This window comes from Sceloporus undulatus, chromosome 1, assembly GCF_019175285.1.
Source record: "Sceloporus undulatus isolate JIND9_A2432 ecotype Alabama chromosome 1, SceUnd_v1.1, whole genome shotgun sequence".
Lineage (NCBI taxonomy): Eukaryota > Metazoa > Chordata > Lepidosauria > Squamata > Phrynosomatidae > Sceloporus > Sceloporus undulatus.
Window position 1 is genome coordinate 281,849,977 of NC_056522.1, and position 23,299 is coordinate 281,873,275.

Genomic DNA, 23,299 nt, shown 5'->3' on the forward strand with positions numbered 1-23,299 from the left:
CCCGGATACTTAAATTCATTTAGATTAATAAGGTGTTCCTCTACTATCTCTTTACTTATTCTGTGCTGAAATTCCCCTGTAGCCCACCAAAGGATTTTGGGCAACCAATGAGGATGTGGAACAACTTCAAGGCTTCTCTACTGCTCAGCCTCCTCCTGAGGAGAGGGCCATGTATGGGAGGAGGTGGACAAGTGAATGTTGCCCTGCTAGGCTCCTCCACTACTCAGCATTCCCACGAGGAGAAGGCCGGGGTGTGTGTATGGAAGAGGAGGAAGACAGGCAAACGCTTGCCCCTCAAGGCTCCTCTACTGCCCGGCTTTCTTCCAAGGAGAAGGCCAGCTTATGGAAGAGGAGGACAGACAAATGCTCATCCTGCAAGGCTCCTCCTCTCTTCTGAGAAGGCCAGGCAGTGGACAAAAAAGAGGGGCAAATGCTCGCCCCTCAAGGCTCCTCCCAAGAAGAAGTTCAGGAGGAAAAGGAAAAGAGGCAAGGTTCTTCTGCCACTCAGCTTTCTCTTGCAGAGAGGACCAGACGGAGGAGGAGGAGAATAGAATTAATATTATTTAATATTAATAATTAATTAATATTTAATTAAAACCTATATGCAGCCTATTTTAATTTTGGCACCTACCTACTGCCAAGTTGTGCAGGTCTGCTCTACACTGTGCTACAACCCTTCTCATTGCATAGGTGGATTCTAAAAGAGCAAAACAGTAAAAGCTTGAATCCAGTTTCAGAAGCAGTGGCTGAAGCTGGATATATTCAGAAATATGCCATTGTTCTAGAGATGATGGTTTGGCTTTCAACTGTGTCTCTGAAGTGGAAGACATCCTAAGAAACCCCAGCCAGCACAGCCAATGAACAGGGATTCTGGGATCTAAAGTCTAAAATTTCTGGAAGACCAAAGGGCAAGAAGTACAACAAAACCATTTTCGTTGATTTTTATTTATTTCTTTAATGGCACTGGATGGGGCTTTGAGAGGCTGTAGAACAGGAGCAGGAAAAGCTCAGCCCATCGTCTGTATGCGGCCCCAGGGACCCTAAGTGCATCCTGCAGAACTATAGTGCATCCTGTGAGACCCCCCCCCCCCCGATGCTCCTCAAAGACCACAGAAGCCCCTCTCCCCATTTTAAAAATTGCTTTAAAAGGCAACAGTTTGTTCCATTAATCACATCCAGGCCTCCAAATCTCCCCAAAGCAGAGAGAAAAAATAAGAAAATAATAAGCCAAAATCGTGGCTGGAAGTGACATACGTCACTTTGGGCATACTGAAACATGTTTCTATGGTCCACCATGTGGGTACAGGAAGGAAAACTAGCCCCAGCCCTATTTGCAGTTGCCCACTCCAGTTTTAGAATGAAGCATCAGCTACAAGGATCCTTGGGGATCCAACACTAGATTAACATTATCTGTGTGGTTTTTATACAATATAGATGGTAATTGAAGGCAGACAATTATACCAATGTTACTCTTACACAAGAACCTCAGAAAGGTTTTGTCTTATACTGTATTCATCACAACACTGCAACAAAGAGATAGACAGACAAGCAAATCCAAAGAATCCCTGGATCCTCTCTGTTGGTATCATTCCTGCATGTTTCCTTAACTCCAGATGGAAGAATATTTTAGAACTATTATGTATACTTAAAAAAAAACAGCATCCAGTCTTGTCTATTTACATATATGTTTGTAATGAAGTATCTTGTCTAAACAGAAACACCACATTCTGACCCTTGTATTTCCTCATAAAGCTAATACAATGGGCTCTTGGTATCCACTGTGGATACCAAAATCCATGGATACTCAAGTCCCATTAAATATAATGGCCTAGTAAAATGGTGTCCCTTTTATATAATGGCAAAATCAAGGTTTGCTTTTTGGAACTTACATATTTTTAAAATATTTTCAAGCTGTGGATGCCTGAATCTGTGGATAAAAAAAAATATCTGTTGATATGGAAAGCTGTATAGGGCTGTGAAGGCATTTGGTAGGGAAAATTTGTGAAGAAGGCGGGATCGTGAACTGTCCTCCTAACCACTCATTTTTTTCTGAAAATGCTCTCCAACATTTCACAGGGTCACCCTGCCATCTGTTTTCCAACACCAGAAATGTGATTAACTTGGAAGGGAAAGGAGAATAAACTCAAGAGACACTGAGATAATTAGGAAGTATTTGCACAGCCTGTCCTGTTAGTCTCGTAATCTCCTACACTGAAATATTGGATTGGGACACCATGAAGGAGTCTTGACGGTGCAGTTGTTAAATGCCGGTACTGCAGCCACGACATCGTAAGTTCCTTCCTAGAGAAGGGCTCCAAGGTCCACTCAGCCTTCCATCCTTTCATAGGTCAGTAACATGAGTACCCAGCTTGTTGGAGGCAATTGGCTTACACACTGTAAACTGCTTAGGGAGTGCTAGTTCATGGATAAGTGGTATAGAAATGCACTTGTTATTGCTATATTTTTTCTGAGGAAGCAAATTTTGTGTTGTAATGTTGTCACTGAAAAGAAAGAATAACAGTCTATGATACAGGGCTACCACCCCTGCATACATATATTTTCTTGTACAAGAAAAAAATTCCACAGGACGTGGATACAGTGTATGACACTCAGACAAAATTACAGCAAATATACATTAACGAATGAAGAACCCTCATATCATTACTGAATCAGCATTTGAATTCACCTAATATCACAATGAAACAATGGAAAGAAATACTGAAGAACTCCTGTGTTTGATGTACAGTATTCCAGGTACTCTATTCAGTGTCATTTATGTATATTAAATCTTGATTTTAGTATCTATGAAGACACACCCAACTAAAGGTGGTGGCAGGTTTGGGTGTGCAACGCCAGTACCCTGGTGAGAACAAACTGTGATACCCAAAAAAGGATCTGAAGCTGAATGTAAGGTTTAAAAGGGGGAAATTTAATTTAAAGGACAAAAATAAAAGGTCTTCTCCTCCCCAGCTCTAAACAAAAGATACTTTACAGATTCAGCTTTCTTTCAGACGACATCTTTCTGGGTCCGATGTAGTTTGCTCTCCTCACTCAATGGAGCTGGTGCAGGGTCTTTCAGCTCCTAAATTCCTCTATTTTCTTGCTGATGGTAACTAACTCGGCTGAGGTGGTAACTAATTTGGCTAAGTGTAAGAAATGCCCTTTCCGGCTGTCTGGGCCTGCTTGCCACCAAAAGACAGCTCTCTGCTTGCTCTCAGCAAAGACTGCTCCCAACTAAAAACCTCTAGCTACAGCAGACCATGCTGGGAAAGGGCAAACCAAACCTGGAAATAATGCAGGGGAAACCTACAGCTCCTCCCACAAACTAATACAATGAACTTTTCTACACTAAAATAATCTATTGCCTGAACCAACACAAAAGAAAATGCAGGGGGAAATTCAATCAGTCCTGGCAGGACATCACAGTATCCTTACTGAATTGTGTACAACTTTATTTGTGCTTTTGTCTTATTTCAGTTTTGGTATTGCTGAAGATCTTAAACATTAGGTCTTGGAATGCTTTCCATGAGAAATGTTAGGATTACTAGCCCAACCTTTACCAACTCAGACATCAAAATGTGTTGAGATTATTATTATTATTGATAATTCTATTTGTAGCTTTTTGCTTCTCTGGAAAACATTGGGAAATAATATACACACTCATAAAAATAGCATCACCTCCACTACCAACAGCACATTTTAAAAGCAAAGTGGATACTCATCTAACCTGTGTTTAATTGCCGTTTTCTTCAAGCGAAACCTCTCCTAACAATACCTGTTGCTGTGTAAAGCTATCCTTGGGCTGTACAGACTGCCAAAAAATAACTAATCACACCAATTAATATCAAATTCACAAATTTAAAGCCTGAAGGTGACACAAAAGTGCACAAGCAGAAAAAATATGAATCAACACTAGACAGGTAGGAACACTGAAATAGGAAAGATTCATCTCACAATGTGCATCCTATTTGCTGTTGTACAGCTCTGTAGAAGGCACACATTATTACTTCCAAGATTTTGTCTGAATATTTGTCTCCTGTCTTTTTTAACAAACTGGATTCATTCCATGGCATCATTCTGGAAAAGGGTACCATTAAACTACTTCAGTTGACAAAGCACCATTAGTATAACTCATCAGCAGATTAAATTATATTTAAAGTCTTAGTGCAGTGAGTCATTGGAAAGCGTACTAAATGCAGATTCGGGAACAGATGCTACCATTTTGGCTGGATATTACACTTTGCACAAACACACATGCACGCACACACTAGCTTTAGGTTGAAACATATGGCCTGTATATTCAAAACCAAAGCCATCATCCACTTAGAGATGCTTGCACATTGAGAACCGCTTTTTATCAAAAAATGTTCAGATATGCTCATCTTTTTGAAAAATGACAAATTAAACCAACAAAGGCTTGTTAAAAAGTTCCAAAGACATCTGAGTCAGAGATTAAATCATGCAAATACTGTCATACAACCGCCTCAAAATCTACAAGCAGGCTCATCCTGTGTTCAGATTTCAATTTAGCACATTAAAAAAAAACAAAAAACTTATCTTCAACCTGTTTTCACTAAAGTTTGGGGGGGGGGTTGTTGGGATTACCATTCTCACAGTCCCCTAGCCAGCAAATCCAGGCACCAGGCTGGCTGAGATGTTTTTTCAGCTGTAGGATAAAAAATAACTTTTATAAACTTTAGTTTTTAATTGTGAAATCCAGATTCAAGTAAAACACTAAGCATTTATTACAAGGTGCCCATAGTCTATTGGATGCAATACAGATTATGGATGAATCATCCCCTGTTTTAATATTCAACTAAACATCCACACCTTGACATTAAAATAAAAATCCATGTGTAATCAAGAACCAGTTACTACCAAAGCCAACAAACTCAAGGTTCAGGTATGCAACTATACAATATAATCTCATTTTCAGATCTTGCCTGACAACACTGATCAGATGTCATTAGCTTTCTCAGTAAGAAGATATAACACAGCTATGATCTTTGCTAAAAGCCTTACAATAAGAGAATTCTAACAGAAGCTGCTTCTCATACAACTTGGCACCTTTAAATCAGGTGAACTTTGTGCCTGTGTGTATACATACATACTGTACATACATACATACCTTAATTCACACAGGAATAAATTCTCATTTTGATTGTTACACATGCATACAGGATGGGTGACACCAGGCTCGACAACAGTACATGTGAAAGGGATCTAGGAGTCTTAATGGACCACAAGATAAACATGAGTCAGCAGTGCAATGCAGCATCTAAAAAAGCCAGTATGATCCTAGGCTGCATCAATAGGACTGTAGCATCTAAACCTTCTTTGAAGGTTTTTAAACAGAGGCTGAATGGTCATCTGTGGGGGACTGTTTTGACTGTGTATTCCTGCATGGCAGGAGGTTGGACTGGATAATCCTTTGGTCTCTTCCAACCCTATGATTGTATGACAAAATATGTCCTCACCTAGTTTAGTGCAGCTGACTCAGAACCAAATATTTATCTAGTCCAGGATTCCAAGGATGCAGCAATTAACCCATTTATTATGGGAATCCCAAAACTGCACGATTGTTCTTTTGTCATTTGGCAACCAGTATTTGGAGATACAGGCCTAAATCCTCTTGTTAGCCCCAACTAATGTAGATAGTGGTAACTTGATAAATCAGTTGCCCACTGCTTCAGTGGCTCTAATCCGGTCTCTAAGACTAGAGGTAATATATACTTTATATACTTGTGTATAAGTCTAGAAATTTTAGTCAAAAAATTGACCCCCAAAAATTGCCGACTTATCCATAGATCAATGCAAGTACGGTACTTTAACTCTTATTTTTAAAAAGGAACCATCCTCTGGTGAAAGGCAAGAGCATACTGTATAAACTCCCTATACATCTAGAAATTTTAGTCAAGAAATTGACCCCAAAAACCTGGATCGACTTATCCATGAGTCAGTGTAAGTCTTGTACTTTAACTCTTATTAAAAAAGGAACAAACCCCTGGTGAAAGGCAAGAGCATAATCTGTACTGGAAGCACTGATTCCCTTCTATTCTTTCATGCATCCAACCTTTAGTGTGAACATAAACAGTTATGTCTGCTGGAATTTTGTAAGTTCTTTGGCATTGCTTTCCTTTGCTTCATCCTTTACATCCTTTGTTAAATATACCCCTAGATTTTACCCTCGACTTATCCATGGGTCATATCAAAACCTGCTCTCGATTTATACATGAGGTCAACTTATAGTCGAATATATATGGTAATCTGTCCTGGAAGCACTGACCCCCCCCCTCCCTTTGCTTCCTCATCCATCCAGCCTTTAGGGTGAGCACAAACAGTTATGCCTGCTAGAGTTTTGTAAGTTATTTGCAATTGCTTTATCCTTTTGATCTTTTGTTACATGACTTATCCATGGGTCATATCAAAATCCAAAAATTTGGGACCCAAAACTTGCCCTCAGTTTATATATGACGTCAATTTATAGCTAAGTATATATGGTAGTTATGACTACTTTTCTTCTCTATGAATGTGTGTAATTCTCTTTTAACGTGGTAAACAGTCATCATTACATCTTGTTGAAGTGAATAGTTTTATCTAGTTTTAGCTATACTTTTAAAATATGCATTGTATAACATGCTTGGTTGTGCGTGTTCTAAATTTTTCATGATTTAGTGTGGGGCTGAGCATCTCTAGATGTTCTTGGATTATAACTGCCATCAGCCTTAGCTAGCACAGCCAAGTTGACAGATACAATCCAACACCTAGGGAGCCACAAAAGTCCCATGATTGCTTCAGTTTCATTGTATGAGCACAAGTTCTAGTATTATGAGAGAAGAAAATAACTTCTTAGCCATGTTTGCCATATCATGCACATTATACCCTTCAATCCTATTCCCTTCCCCTTGCCTGTCCTTTTCCGTCAATAAACTGCTGCTAACACTGCAGCCTATCCTAATAGGTGACTTGCTGCAATCCCTTTGATTGCCATTTTCTACACCTTTTCCAGACCTAAAGCATCCTTTTTCTAGGGTACAGTTCCTAGAACTTTATATAGCATTCCAAATGTGTTAGCATTATAACTTTGTATAAAAGCACTGCAATATCAGCAAATTTTATTAGATTCTTTTTCTAATAATTCCCAGCATGTTTTTCAGCAGCCAACAATCCTTCCTTCATTCAAGCTGGGACAGGTTTCATAAGCACCTCTCACAATGCAAGAACTGAGACAGTACATTTTATTTATTTAATTATTTATGGGTTTTGTAACTCAACTTTCTCCCAAAATGGGATTCAGGTTGTGGCATCTTCCTTGCACAACTCCTTCTGCCAGAAAACTTGCCTGGTGTTGGACATTTGGCAAAGACCTTTGTATTTATAAGATCAGATGCATTTTACTTTAGCAGCAATTGTTTTTAACACTGCCTTTTACTTATTATTATCAGAAACTACATTGGAAACATCTAAACCTTAAATGAAGGAGAATATAGAAATAAATAAATGTTTTAAATGGATTTATTCTAAATAAATGAATGAATTCACAATATAAGCTCTACTACGTAGACTGGGTGTACAATCCCATACATGTGTTGGATCACATGGAGCCTGCTAGGGTAGTTTTGCATCCCTCCCTTAGATGCTCCTCTCAAGAGCAGTGAAGCTCAGCATCTTTTTTTATCAAGAGGAGGCTTTCTATCCTCCTCCCCAACTAGAAGCTTCCAATTTTAGAAAAGGAACTAAAGAACTTGCAATTTAAGAGGGACGCAACTGGCCTCTGGACTCTTAGATTTTGCCCATGCTATACCCATTTAACTGGGCATATGTCCCATTAAAGCAATAGTTAAGATTCAGTGGTATACATGTTGGATTCTGCTACCTTCCCAAGAATCATGATCCCCTTTCCACCTGCAACCTTCCATACATGCTGGAACTTTCTCTGGAAAGGTGAGAAACTTTCTGCAGGAGGGTTTTTTTTTATTGGCAAAACAAAGGACTGTTTCATGGGAAGAAAAAAAATTCACACTTCTGCTAGTGTTGGCCACTGAAGTATGCCACTGGCTCTTGGTCAGTAGGGCTTACCTCAGAGTAAACATATCTTGCATGTCTTGTGCCACAACTATATGAGAGATGTACAAGATGGCATTAGCAAGAGATCACCTCTGACTCTTGCAAACTATGTGACAGGCACCATCCATCAGCATTCTTTCATTGTCACATTCCACACAACACCCCAAACAAGAACATTCCCCGACTGCTGGGAAATTAAAATGTGTAATTCCAGGAACAACTGGTTGCTGCTTGAATGATAGAAGTTTCCCACAAATACCTTCATTAAGAGAAATTATTTGTTTCCTATGCAACCAATGAGGAACAAATATACATTTTTTGTTTGCCCAAACTGAGTAAAAACTGGGCCTCAAACTAGCTGTGCAAATCAGTGCATGAAGATAGATGTAGATTTAGTATTTCTTTTAATTGTACTTATCCAGGGACTACAATAAATCTCATGAGCCAAAGTCAGATTAATAAGAATACAAGGGCACCACAAGTGTAACCTAGTGAAGAACAGTAATGTTTCTTCAACATATAAAGGTAAGGAAAATCCCTGCATTCTTCTACTCGAAAGATAAGTTTTATTAATGTCTAGCTAGCCATTAAGATGAAAGCTGAACACTTCATGGTTTAGCTTTAATTAACTACTAATACATGCAAGCACACATACACTTGCACTTATCTCAAGGGTCATTAATCCACCAACCCATTACAATTACACTGGAACTAAAGAGAGCTATCAACATCTGAAAACTGAGGTCCCACTTCAGGAACAAAGTAATTCTATGATCACTAACTGGCTTAACTTCACTCACTTCAGCAAAGCTACTGGGAAGAAGAAGAAAAAATGCAGACTTTAATACCCGTCTCAGCATGTGATAAGAACAGAGGTTAGGACAAGTGGGTCTTGACCCCAGATCTAACACTGCCCTGAAGTTTTCATTGCTAGAACAGAACAAATGAAAAGCCATCTTCCCTTCAAAGACACTTGCTCCATTTGATGTACTTTGGAATACTGATTTTAACCTCCCCAGCTTTGTACACCAAAGCTAGAATTTTGCCCTACAGACCGCATAGCTCATGAGATGCAGGAACTCGTTTACACAACTGCAACCTGGAATTTGCCTCTCCTGCCTTTCCATTAAAGTATTGCACAAACAGAGTGTTTTAAGAATATATTTCAATTAAATTATAATCCCCAGTATCAGTTAGTAATACATTTAGGAGCTTGTTTGGAAAGCAACAGCTAATGTTGCAATTACACCGTGGTTTAGCTATTAAGTACTGCAGACTTATTATAGGAAAGACTCAGATGCTACAAAATAATTTGTGTTCCTTAATCAGTTATGATTTTCCCCATTCCTGGATCAGCACTGTATACTATTTTGTTTTTAGATGCTACAAAATAAGTTGTTGGCAAAAGTCTTCTGCTTTGTTTTGAAGGTGAGATGAGACCACAAGCTCCCATACAGAAGGCCTCTTATTTGTTTGGGTCTCTTAATTTGTTGCCACTGAATGAAATTTATTTATAACCAGGAATGGGAAAAGAATATCTTTTTAAAGTTATATGATATGGTGCCAGCAAGAATTTTTTGGAAGCAACACCCAGGGGAATTCTCCACAAAGATGCAGAAGAGTTAGCCTTATTTATGAAAGTGGTAGTTGCCCCTCCATTCCTGTGGACTTGAGATCTGTGGTCTTGAATATTCATAGAGGAACTACCTCTGTTAATTTCAATGGGCTGTACTCCCATGGTGCATACCCTATGGGGCTTGAATATTGGTGAGTCTCCGTTTTCACAGGAAGGTCTGGAATGGATCCCCTGTGAAAACAGAAGGCCAAGTGTACTTTGTCATGCCAGCTTTTGGTATGTTTTTCAGCTTCAGGAACTGAAGAACTAAACTTATCAAAAAGGTCATTATGGTGGGTTACAAACTGCCATAAAATAAGTATTGACTACGTATTAGGGTTAGGAAGGGGCGGTGCTTCTGCACCCCCTAACCCTAGTACGTAGTCAATACGTATAATATGGCAGTGGCCATTCCACACGGCCGCCGCCATATTGACGTAGCGGACGCTGTGCGCCCGCACATCACGCGGTGCTTATGACGTCGCGAGTGCGCCATTGGTGCGCCGCAGGAAGCAGCTCCATTTTGGAGCTTCTTTTTTGCTCCACGAGGGAGTCGCGCGGTTTGGCTGCTGCGGCTCCCTCTCGGAGCAAACAGCAGCGCCGGCAGTAACACTCCTATATTTTATCAGTACTCACCAATCCTATTCAACCTCTTATATTAATAACAATCTTAGATTACACCTCCCATGATCTCTCACCATTATCAATGTCACTTAGGGCTGATGGGAACTATAATCCAACAATACTTGGAGAGCCACATGTGTCCCATCCTTGCCCTGTATCTCCAAATGTGGATCCTAGACTAGCCAAAAGAAGCACTCTTCTCCACATCTCAAATGAATTAATTTTCTTCTTATCTTTCTTAACTGTCCAGCTCTCACATCCATAGATGGTAATAGGGAATACAATGGTGTGTATGATTCTAACTTTTGTGCTCAGTTGTATATCTTTGCATTTTAGAAACTTTTCTAGTTTTTTCATATCCACTCCCACCTCCAAAATTATTCTTCTGATTTCCTGGCTGCAGTCCCCATTTCTATCAATGTTTGATCCCAGGTATGGGAATTCTTTTACTATTTCTATTTCTTCATAGTCTACGTTGAACTTGTGAAGATCCTCGGTAGTCATTATTTTTGTTTTCTTTATGTTCAACATTAAGCATGCCTTCCTGAACCCTGCTTGAACCTCTGGGATTTCTCTTTCCATGTATGGTTGGAGTCTATGTTGCAGAATTTTGAGAAATAATTTTGTTTGCATTGGAGATCAGTGCTATGGTTCTATAGTTGCTGCAGTTTCTTGTGTCTCCCTTTTTGTAGATGGGTATGTATATTGATCGCTTCCAATCTGGTGGCCATCTTTTTGTTTTCCATATCTGTTGTCATATGTTGGTTAGCACTAGAGTTGACTCTGTCAATATGGATTGCAGCAGTTCAATTAGAATATCATCTGTTCTTGCTGATTTGTTTTTTGCTATTTCTCTTATTGCAGTTTCCACCTCACTTTTTAGAATTTGGAGTTCATCTTCATATGGCTCTTCGTTCCATGTATCATTCATTTTGTCATCTCTTTTGTATAATCCTTTTGTGTATTGCATCTAACATCTTTTTATTCTCTCTTGGTTTTGAGTTATGCTATTTTTATTGTCATAGAGCATCCTAGTCCTCGGTTTGAATTTTCCTTTAATTGCGTGGATCTTGTGAAATAGATCTCTTGTTCTTCCCTTTTTGTTGTTGTCCTCTATTTCTCTGCATTGGTCATTATAGTAATTTTCCTTATCTTTCCGCACAAGCCGTTATATTGTTGCATTCATAATTCTTAGTTTGTTCCCATCTCCCTTTTGTTTTTTTCCCTCTTCTTTTCTTTTCATTGCTTGTACAGTGTGCCCGCACCATACGCGGGCGCGCCATATGCGGTCTTGAGCGTATGCGCTCAAGCCGCGAGGAGCGTGTGGGGCGGAAGGGGTGGCACATCCCATTCAATTGAATGGGTGCGCGCCCATGGCGCCCCACGCGCCACCGTGCACGAGCCTCATTGAGCATAGGCGGAATTTGCCTTACGCCACGGGATCTGGAACGGATCCCTCGCGTAAGGTGAGGGCCGACTGTAGTATTTTTTCTGTCATCCATTTTTTTCTCTTTCTTTTTGTTTATTGAAAGTGTCTGTCTGCATTCTTCTTTTATTATGTCCCTGGCATCAGACCATAGTTCCTCTGGTTCTCGGTCTTTTATGTTTAGTATGCGAATCTGTTTCTTATGTTGTCAGTAAATTCTGTTGAGATATTATTTAGATCATATTTTGGTATAATCACTGGTTTTGGTTTCTTCTTAAGTCTTACTCTTATTTTTGATATGAGTAATTCGTGATCTATACCACAATCAGCCCCTGGTCTAGTCTTGGCCACCAGTATAGAGTTCTGCCATCTTTTACTTCCAATTATATAATCTATTTGATTTTTGTGTCTACTATCTGCCCATGTGTCTATAGGTATATATTTACACATGTCCATGTGTCTATTGGTATATATTTGCATGCCTTGTTTCTACAAGCAATGACATTAAGGTTTACAATCCATGTATTTATCATCTGTGGAGTAGAACCACAAATTTTAAATTTACATTTGCTTCTTTTTTTCCAGTTTCATTCTATTTTATTTTATTCAAGTAATACAAAAATATATGCCACTCAAAACATAACATATCTCCTGTTCCAATAATTATCCAGAAAACTTATTTTCCCATAGTTCTGCAACCTCTTTCCATTTTGCATTATATTGTTGAACCATTCTCTCGTTTTTGGACATTGAGATCATATCAAAAATTGCTAATTCATTCAATTTCAAAATCCATTCTTTTAAAGATGGGATAGAACTGGACTTCCAATACTTAACAAATAATAATTGGGCAGCAGTAACTGAATATCATAAAACACTCATTTCATCCTGAACTAAATTATCCCGAATCCCATCCGTAATGTTTAACAAAAATAATTCAGGGGTAAAAGGAATATTTTTCCCCATCACACTTGTTATACTTCTGTGTATCATTATCCAAAACTTTTTAGCCGACTTACACTGCCACCAAAGATGGTATAAGGAACCTCCTTTTTGATTACATTTCCAACAATAAGAAATGCCTTGTTTAGAAAATTTGGCAATCTTAACTGGGGTCAGGTACCACCTAAAGAACAACTTATAATAATTTTCTCTTAAATTATTACATTTAGTAAAACGGAGATTTCTTTTCCATACATTTTCCTAACTGTCCAAGGGAATAACTCTGCCAATGTCTTGGGACCATTGTATCATATTGGACTTAACTGTTTCTTCAGTCATTTACATGTTCAGCAAAAATGTATACATTTTTGAAATTAATTTGAACCTACAACCATTAATAATTTTAACAAAGTCTGTCTCTTTACCCTCTATCCCGTCCCTAGATTGATCTCTTTTCCAATCTTCTCTAATTTGCCAGTATTTAAGCCAATTTAGTTGAGGATCCATCTCCATTAGTTCGTCTTTGGTCTTTAATTCTTCTTTTTCTCCCCTCCTTATTAATATGTCATCATACCTTAACCATTTGTTGGAAGGCTTTTCTCTTTCTTATGAAATGCCTCTTGCGAGGATGTCCATCTTGGCAATTGCCAATAGAGTTGTTTCTTATATTTGGTCCAAATAGAGAACAGTGCATTTCTAATAAAATGCTGCTTAAACTCTTTAGTTCTTTGATCAATATTGTAACAGATATACGCATGCCAACCTAACTCCAACCCAAAAGATTCCAGGTATATCATTTTCTCATCATTTAATAGAATCTACATTTGCTTCTTTTGCTTCTTGAACCTGAGACAAATTTTCAGTTGACACCAGCCCCCAACCCCATAACAAATAGTCTTACTTAATAGAACACCCCAATGACTTCAGCAGTAATCTATGGTTCTTTATAGAAATGTGTTGATGAATACAGATACCAAAGCATATTTATTAAATATGACATGGCTGGTGCTGCATCTGTCAAGGCTGGAAAAGTGTCACTCTATTCATCATTATTTTAATTACCCCTTGGTTAAATCACTGAATAACTCTTGTATGTCTTATCAATGACACAGATCTGTATTTCTCAATGGAGTATTGTTATGGTTAATACAAAGCCCCAACAAACATAAGCCCCAAAAAATTAGACTTTTTAGATCAAGGCCCCTTGCAAGTCCTATCATGGCCAGCCATACCCAGCATAGTAAAAAGTGAGGAACTCTGAGACTTGCAATCCAACAGTATCTGGAGGGTTGTATGATTCCCCTCCTTGTTCTAGAGCCAAGTAAATATGTTTGGGATACAGTTTTGTTGTTATTGTGTGCCTTCAAGTCGATTCTGACTTATGGTGCGCTTATCACTGAAAATTGCTGGAAATTCATCAGCTTTACAAAATTCACAAATGATAGATCAGGTTGCTCCTGCTACTGGTTATTCTGCTGCAGCCAGACTTCTCTGGTAGTCAAGGTCTACCTCTGGATTTCCTCTGCCCCATCTCGGATTCGCCCCTTTTCACTCGCTGCCCCTCATTCCTGGAACCTTCTTCCCCCGCGAGCAAGAGCCATCACTTCTTTAACCAGCTTCAAAACGGAGCTGAAGACCATCCTGTTCAAAGAAGCGTTCCCAGGCATCGCATGATTGTCACTTGCTATTCAATGTTCTTTTGTTGCCTGTTTTATTGAATCATTTCCTGTATTGCTATGTATTTTATATGTATTATCCTATTATTTCTTAGATTGTACGCCATAGGCAGGTTTACTCTTTTATATTTATTGTTTTATGTACAGAGCTGTGCAAATCTCCAGCACTATATAAATAATAATAATAATAATAATATAATTCCAGTTTGTTATTGGACTGTAACACCCATGATCCCTTGCAATTGGCTATACTCACTAAGACAGAAGAAAACCACAGTCCAACAATATCAGGGGAAGGAACATGTTTCCTCATCCTTTATTTAGGTAAAAAGTTTTATCATGAAAGTCACACTCATTTCCAAGCACTCTGGTCCCTTTCACACAACATAGTTATAGTACAGCAATTTTGCTATGCAACATCCTATAGAATCCTAGGATTTGAAGTTTAGGGAAGGAGATTTAGAAGTCTCATCCAAAGAATTTTAGTACCTCACCAAACTAGAAATCACCAGTTCCACAGGATATCACCATGGCAGTTTAAGTGGAATCTTGTTATTAACTGCCATTAAGTTCACCTTGATTTATGGTGACCCTATGAACAAGATACCTCCAAGTCTTACTGTTAGCAACCTTGTTTGAGTGCTGCAAGATCAGAACTGTGGCTTCGTTGATTAGGTGCACCCACCTGTAGTGCAATCTTCCTTTTAATGAGTCCTGTCTTCTTATGATAAAAGTGGAATCATAGTACTATAACTGTGTTGTCTGAAAGGGCCCCAGTGTATAATTCAAAGCTGATTGTCAGGTATCACATTACATATGTCTTTGAAGAATATGTTTTATGGACTCCAGAAATTCTCAAAACAGAGAGCTCCAAGAATTACCACAATTCCGGCAAATATATAAGTGTGTTGTCCAGGGCTACATGTATTTTCTTACAACTAAAGCCTGTTTACTCCCAGGAAGCATGTATTTATTTATTTAGGTACCATTATTTATATATTGATATTTCACATGTTTCTGTGAAAAGGGAACACAAAGTGATGAATAAACTAGCAATTTTTAAAAAAACATTCTTTAAAGCTTAAGTAAATATCAGGGACATGTTTGTAAAAGAGCAGTTAAATCATAAAGACAAGGTACATACTCAAGGACTAACAAAACTGTTAAACAAACATTTTCTTAAAGAACTGGGCTGTTACATACCATTCAAAACAATATGGTGTTAGGGCTTCACATATCTTTGCTTGAAGAGAATTCCATAAGGTGAGGAGAAATGCCTTATCTGGATATAAGTCCACTAAAACAGGACTTTATCACATGGGAAAATCAGGGGTTTAAATGGCAATTTTCTCACGAATAAACAGGAATAAACAGGCAATAACTAGGCAATAAACAACAAATAATTCATGGGATTTCACCCCCATGAATGATTTGTTGCTGTTTATTGCCTGTTTATTCCCAGGATAATGACACTTTAATCACAACATTGTGTGAAAATGTTAACGATTTTCATGGGAAAATCACTCTTTAAACCCTAGATTTCCCCTGTGTGATAAACTCTATAGAAGGATTTATTTCCAAGTGAACATGGACAGGATTGGACAGTTTGTTAAATCCACAGTAAGCCCAAATTAATGTACCAGTACCCATGCAAGTTCCAGTATCACTTAAAATATTTGACTATCAGCATCTTCAGCTGACTGTGGGGCCATTCAGACTACCTTTTACACCGAATTGTAACCCAGTTTAAAAGTGGGAAGTTCTCACTGGCGTCGGATTTTTCACTCCAGGATCAGGGGCTTGCACAACCGATCCAGGGCAAATGCCCCTTAGAGTGGGTTTTCCGGAAGTGGATTATTTCCCATTTCTTTTTGGAAAAACTGGGTCCAGGCCAATGTGAACTTGACCCCGGTCATGATCGAGTCATTTAGGGGGAGGGATCAAAGTCAGAAGGTGGGCAGTGGGCGGAACATGCCTCCTCTCTCGCATCCGGCACTTCGGCTTTTTTAAAAGTTTTTTGGCAGATTATGCAAATGCTTGGTGCTTTCACGTGAATGTTTGTAGTACATGTTTTCTGACAGATTATGTCAATACTTGGTGCTTTCACGTGAATGCTTGTGGTACATGGAGGAAGGGGCATGGAGTGCAAGTGAAAGGGAGGCGAGAGGGGAAAGACAAGAGCATCGGGCTGAGAGCGAAGGGGAGATGAGAGGCCAGGGTGTTGGGGGGCTGTGTGACTGTGGCATGGCCCTGCGGGGCTCCCTTTCATCCTCCGCATCTCCCCACAAATCCCCTTGAAGAGGCCCAGCAACCTGCCGGGCAGAGGTTCTGCCAACAGCACTTCCAGACACAAGGGAGGGAGGGAGACTGGCTGGCTGGCTGGCTGGCTGACGGTGTCCTTGTACTTGGCTTTCGCATCGAGCCTCCTGCAGATGCTGAAGGAGCCCCACAGAAAGAGGGAGGGAGACCCGGCAGTCAGTTTCCCCCTCCAGGAAGCAGCCTCAAGCCATGGGAAAGGCTCATTCTCTGGCCTCCCAGGCCTCCTCTGAGGCTGCGGGGCCACCCGGGCAGCTGCGCACTCCCACTCAGCGACCTCGCACACGGCTTTTTCTGGCTTCCCTGGGCTCCGCAGAGGCCTCAGGACTGTGGCGGCCACAGAGCAGAGGTAAGAGCCCTGGGAGCCCACACTCTCCTCCTGCTGCTTCTGCTTCTGCTCCTTCTCCTAGGCAAAGGGGCAGCCGAAGAGGGATCGCGGAGCAGCAGCAGCCACAGCCAGTGGCTTCTCCCCCTTCGCCATCATCCTGGTCTTCCTCTGCAGCCTGTTGCTTCCTCCCCCCTCCTCCCCCTCCTCCTCCTCCTCCCCCCCCCCCCCCCCCCCCCCAGGCCTCAGTCCCAGGGCAAAGCTGGAATGGTTTTTTTAATAGTTTTATATGGCAAGTTGACAAAATATGCGAATGCTGCTGCCATTTTTAAAAAAAAAAAGGATAGGGGAAAAGCACCCAGGCCGTTGGCCAATGGCAGAATGGCACGTCACCATTGACACCAACAGAAGTGAATTGATTGACCACAAAAGGCTCCATCTTGAAGTGCTACTTCTGTAAATGGGAACATCAGCAGTGTAAATTGCACTGGGGAGCTTTGATCGGGGCAAAGGTTAGTGAAAACTTCTTTCCGGAGAGATTCGGTGCTGGTTTACCTAATCTGACCCGCATCTACCCAGGGCAAATGGGCCAGTGAGAACGGGGCCTGTGTTGCAAGACACCCAGACAAACACAGCTAGCAGCCACACTTTGGCTTTCACCTTTGACTTACTGACAAATCAGATAAGGTCAGAAGCTTTTCAATGGTCATAATAAGCCAGTGTGGTGAGATGGTTTAAGTGTTGGACTCTGGAGGCCAGGGTTCAAATCCCTGCTTGGCCATGGAAACCCACTGGGTGACCTTGAGGAGTCACACTCCCTCAGCCTCAGAGGAAAATGAAGGCAAACTCCCTTTGAACAAGTCTTGCCAAGAATTCCCCTTGGTAGGGTCACCTTAGGATCTCCATAAATCAGAAATGACTTGAAGGCACAAGAGGACAACAAAATAATAAGGGTGGGAGGCAGAGCTATGAAATCTTGCAAAATCCAAATACAGGCAAGACTTGATGTTTAAGGTAGTTGTCAAAGATCAAGGTACTCACCTTACCAGGAACCTCCTTTCTAGGATGATACAAAGATAGTGCAGAAATTCAACCTATGCCTCATAAAACTATTGTACTTCTAAATACAATCATATCCAGGTGGTGCTATTGTTCTGGATTAACTGACATAGATTTATAGGAGTTGGATCTCATTTATACAAAAAAAGGCTGATGCTTCAATACAAAATGCACATAAAGACAAAACATGCACACACCCATTTCACCCAGCAGCCTTCCTGATTTAGAGCACAATTCTAGGGATGTCTGCTCAAAAATAAGTCCAACCTAAATGGAGATTACTTTCAGGTATGAAAGCACAGGATTGCAGCCTTAAGCAGTACTTAATTAAAATTAAGCACAAGTTGCAAGTTTTGCCACTTTAAATGTATTGTACAGTATATGCTTCTGTCCTAGTAATTTACTTGGAAGTCAGGCCCCAAGTCAGAATCTTTAGGCTGATAACCACATTTAATACTAACAAGCCTAATGAAACACCATGGAATTTACTTCTAGAAACACAGAAAGCTGCCTAATCCAGTGTCACACCATTAGCCTTGCTAATTCAGTACTACTGGCACGGACTGGCAGGCACTCTGGGATTTTGTTCCCAACTGTACCTGAAAATACTGAGGATAGGACCTTAGATCTTTTGCATACACACATGCATGGCATGTCCTCCACAACTGAGTTAGGAGTCTCCTATGGCAAACTAAAGAGATGTAGGGCTGTACCACTGGGTTACTATTAGAAGCAGGCATGTGAATGAAATGTAATTCAAGCAGAAACTGTGCACACACCAAGTATGTAGTATGCATAAGGTAAGGGGAGCACAAGCAGGGTGACCAGATGTCCTCACCACAAAGGAGGACTAGGCACCACAAGTTCAAGAAAAATGTAGAACATGATGAAATAAAAGCTGAAAATACTAATATAAATATAAATTCATACTTTTTAGTCATGCTCAAAATGGAAGTCATTTTTTAAATTCCTCCTGGTCAGAAGGTCTTTAAAGAGCAAGTTGCCCAAAATATGAAAGACCTGTACTCAATCAGTGACCAAATAGGTCTAAAACACACTGCAGAAATAATCCAGTTTGAGTATTTAGCATTTTTTAGTCTGTTTAAATTGTTTTTACAGTTAAACTGATTTTATTGTATGCTGCCCTGAAATCCTATAATATTGGTAGGATATAGATATTTTAATAAGTAAACAAAAAGTTTGCTTTCAGGTGAGTGGGTAGAATAGGCATTAAGGCTGCACCTGCACTGCAGAAATAATTCAGTTTGAGACTGCTTTAACTGCCCTGGCTCAATGCTAAGGAATTCCGGAAACTGTAGTTTTGTGAGACATTTCACCTTTCCGGTCAGAGAGCTCTAGTGCCACAATAAACTACAATTCCCAGGATTCCCTAGCACTGAGCCGGGGCAGTTAAAGCAGTCTCAAACTGGATTATTTCTGAAGTGTGTTTTGGACCAACAACGAACTACATTGGCACAAACTGGATTATTTCTGAAGTGTGTTTTGGACCAACAACGAACTACATTGGCAAACAGCTTGATCTGGGGAAGTAATAGTTCAGCTACACCCCATTTAAGAAGTCACACTCCAGTGGCAACAACAGGTACATTCCTGCCAGGATCACACTAAAAGGATTTATTTATAGTCCAACATTGTGCATGTTTATTCAGAAGTCAGTCTTCCTGGCCTCAGTATAATGTACCTCCATAAATTGCGGTCCGACTATTTCATTGGACTTCAGAGTATACACAATACAACGTGGGATGCAGCACCACCACAAAATGCCCATGTGTCATGCTGCAGATATTAAACAGCTGTTCAGAAAACACAGACACAATCTTGAGCTTCTGCAGTCAGTAATACATTCCATTGATTCCAATGGGACTTACCTCTAACTCCAAGCGATGTGGAGGACTGCATTGTATATGTACCAACAAGATGATCAAGAATATTTATTTCCCGCCTCCCTCCACTAACCTCATGCACTCATGCACACAGCATTTGCCATTACCTTCAACAGGGGAAGAAAAGTTATGAATGAGAAACCTGAATGAATAAAGGATGTTTTAGAGTAGGTAAGTGCCAGTGTTGTGTAGTGGTTTGTGTTGGACTATGGCTCTGGAGAACTGGGTTAGAATCCCAGCTCAGCCATGGAAACCCACTGGGTGATCCTGGGCAAGTCACACTCTCTGGGCCTCAGAGGATGGCCATGGCCAATCCCCTCTGAAGAATCCACAAAACAGCGATACATTTAACCAGCCAACCAAGATGCACAAAATACATGATCCAAAGAAAACCCTGCAATAGGTCTCCACAACTTGAAGGCACACAACAACAACAACAACAACAACAACATCTGGAGCTACTGAAGCACCCAGAACCCTGCAGTGGTTCAAGATGTAGCCACACTGCAGAATTAAAGAGGTTTGACACCACTTTAAGTGCCATGACTATCCTACAGAAACCTTAGGAAGTTTAGTTTGGTGATGTATATCAGTCTAATCTGTCAGAGAGTGCTCTGGTATTCACCAAACTACACACCCCAAGACTCTGTAGGATAAGAGTCACAGCACTTAAAAGTGATGTCACTCTGCTTTAATTCTGCACTGTGGATTAACTTTCCGTTGCAGAGGAAGACGTGGTGTATCTTAATAAAATAAAGGATGTGGAAGAAGCCCCCACAGTTATATTTCTCCTAGGGTCAGGGTGACCAAGATGTCCTAACAACAAAGGAGGACAAGGCAACAGAAAAGTGTAAGACATTGAAGAAAAACAGAGGACATTACCAAATAACAGCTCAAAACGCTCAGTATAAATTCGTGTTTCTTAGTCCTGCTCAAAATGGAAGGCATTTGGGAATTCCTCCTGGACAGAAGGCTGAAATGGAGGACAGGTGCTGGTGGGGGTAAAGGAGGACGTCTGATCACTCTGTTTGTGAGGCGCCTGTATACTTTGGCAGAGAAGGCTAAAGACCTTGTAAAACTAGAAAACCCAGGACTCCACAGATGGAGCTACAGAGCTTAAAGTGGTATCAAACTGTGTTATCTCTACAGTGTAGAAGCACAAAGAAAGAAAGAAGAGAAGCTGTTCCTCCCCCAGCCCACTCACCTTTCCAGTGTGACCAGATGTGTCCTAACCACAAAGGAGGACAAGGCACCTTCAAAATGTAGGACCTTAAAGGAAAATTGAGGGCATGGCAGAAGAGCAGCTAAAAGCACTCCTACAAGTATCAATTCATGCTTCTTAGTCCTGCTCAAAATGGAGGATATTTGGACATTCCTCTCTGGACAGAAGGCTGAAATGGAGGGCAGGGCCTGGAAAAGGAGGACGCCTGGTGGTCACCCTGTTCTTAGCCCTGCTCAAAATGGAGGGCATTTGGGGATTCCTCCTGGGCAGAAGGCTGAAATGGAGGACAGGGCCTGGAGAAAAAAAGGAGGACCTCTGGCCATTCTGCTTGTGAGGTTTGTGAGGTTCCTGAACTCTTGGGCAGAGAAGGCTAAAGACCTTGTAAAAAATAACAGGATGCAGCTACAGAGCTGAAAGTGGTACCAAACCGCATTATCCCTACAGTGTAGATGCAGAAAGAAAGAAGAGAGGAGAAGCTTTTCCTCCTCCAGCCCGTTCTCCTTTCCAGGGTGACCAGCTGTGACCAACTCAAATAGGAGGGCATTTAAAAGATATGGCCAAATAAAAGAAGGACGAGGCCCCTCAACAGGGAGGGGGAGGGGGGAAATGGAGGACATGGCCCAAAAAAGTTGAAAGACCAAACTCATATATATATATATATATATATGCATGCATGCATGCTTCTTGGTCCTGCTCAAAAGGGAGGGCACTGGGGGCTTCCTCCTGGGCAGGAGGCTGAAATGGAGGACACGTCCGGGAAAAGGAGGACGAGAGGCTGCTGTTGTTGTTGTTGTCCTCCTGCTCCAGCCTCTTTACCTTTCCTGCCAGAAAGCAGCCAAGAAGAGAGCCAACTCACCTGGCTGGAGAACCCCGGAGTTGCTGCGAGTTCCGCAGGCGAAGGAAGGCAGCAGCCCTCCCTCACCCTCTCTCTGCCTGGCTGCCTCGGGGTCCCTCTGGGGCGGCTGCTGCTGATGCTGCTGCTGCCGAAGCGGAGGAGGAGGCGGAGGAGAGGAGGCGGCCATTGGCTCCGGCGGAGAGGCGATTGTTCCCACGTGACCCCAAAGACTCAGGAGGGGTCGGGGCCAGAGAGAAAGGCTACTACTGGCCCAGCTCTCCCTGTGGGCAAGGAGTCCCCTGGGGAGCCTGGTAGTAGTCGCCAATGTTTCCCTCTGGGCAAGCTATCTCCAGGTAGTCTCCAAGGATGCTGACTTTAGTGCTCAGTTGTATGTCTTTGCTCTTCAGTATCTTTTCCAGTTCTTTCATAGCTGCCCTTCCCATTCCTAGTCTTCTTATTATTATTATTATTTCTTGACTGCAGTCTCCATTCTGGTTAATGTTTGATCCTAGATATGAGATTTCTTTAACTATTTCAATTTCTTCATTGTCTAGATTGAATTTGTGTATTCCTTCTGTGGTCATTATCAGACCTGCCTTTGCACTTTCATCTTTGACCTTCCTTATTAACTGTTCCAGTTCCTGAATATTTCTTGCTAATATTATGGTGTTGTCCGCATATCTTAGGTTGTTAATGTTGCTTCCTCCTATCTTCAGTCCTCCTTTTCCTGATTCTAATTCTACTTTTCTTATGATGTTTTCAGCATATAAGTTAAACAACTAAGGTGATAGGATGCAGCCTTGCTTGACCCCTTTGCCTATTGGGAACCACTCTTATTTTCCCAAATTCTGTTCTAACGGTGGCCACTTGTCCTTGATACAGATTCCTCATCAGGACTATCAGATGTAGTGGCACCCCCATGTCTTTGAGTGCATTCCATAGCTTTTGGTGATCTATACAATCGAATGCTTTGCTAAAGTCTATAAAACACATGCTGATTCTTTTTTCTTTTTTTTAATTCTTTGGTATGCTCCATTAGCCATCGCATGATTGCAATGTGGTCCCTAGTGCCCCTTCTTCCCTTTCTGAATCCTGCTTGCACCTCTGGAGTTTCTCTCTCCATGTATGGTTGGAGTCTATGCTGCAGAATGTTGAGGATTATTTTGCTTGCATGTGGGATTAGTGCTACTGTCCTATAGTTGCTGCAATCTTTTTTATATCCTATGTATCCTATATCTCATATATACTGTATCCTAGTATTCTCCAGTGTTTCCCTATGGACAAGCAG

The 23,299-nt window shown here is 40.9% G+C and overlaps 1 protein-coding gene across 1 annotated transcript in view; it reads right to left on the reverse strand.

Moving 5' to 3' along the window:
- Window positions 1-22,130, reverse strand: part of PPFIBP2 (PPFIA binding protein 2) — a 198,400-nt gene extending 176,270 nt beyond the window's left edge. Inside the window, exon 1 of the mRNA XM_042454773.1 lies at window positions 22,033-22,130. The gene's annotated coding sequence lies outside the window, so the exon portion shown is untranslated. The remainder of the gene's footprint in view (window positions 1-22,032) is intronic.
- Between the last annotated feature and the right edge of the window lie 1,169 nt (window positions 22,131-23,299).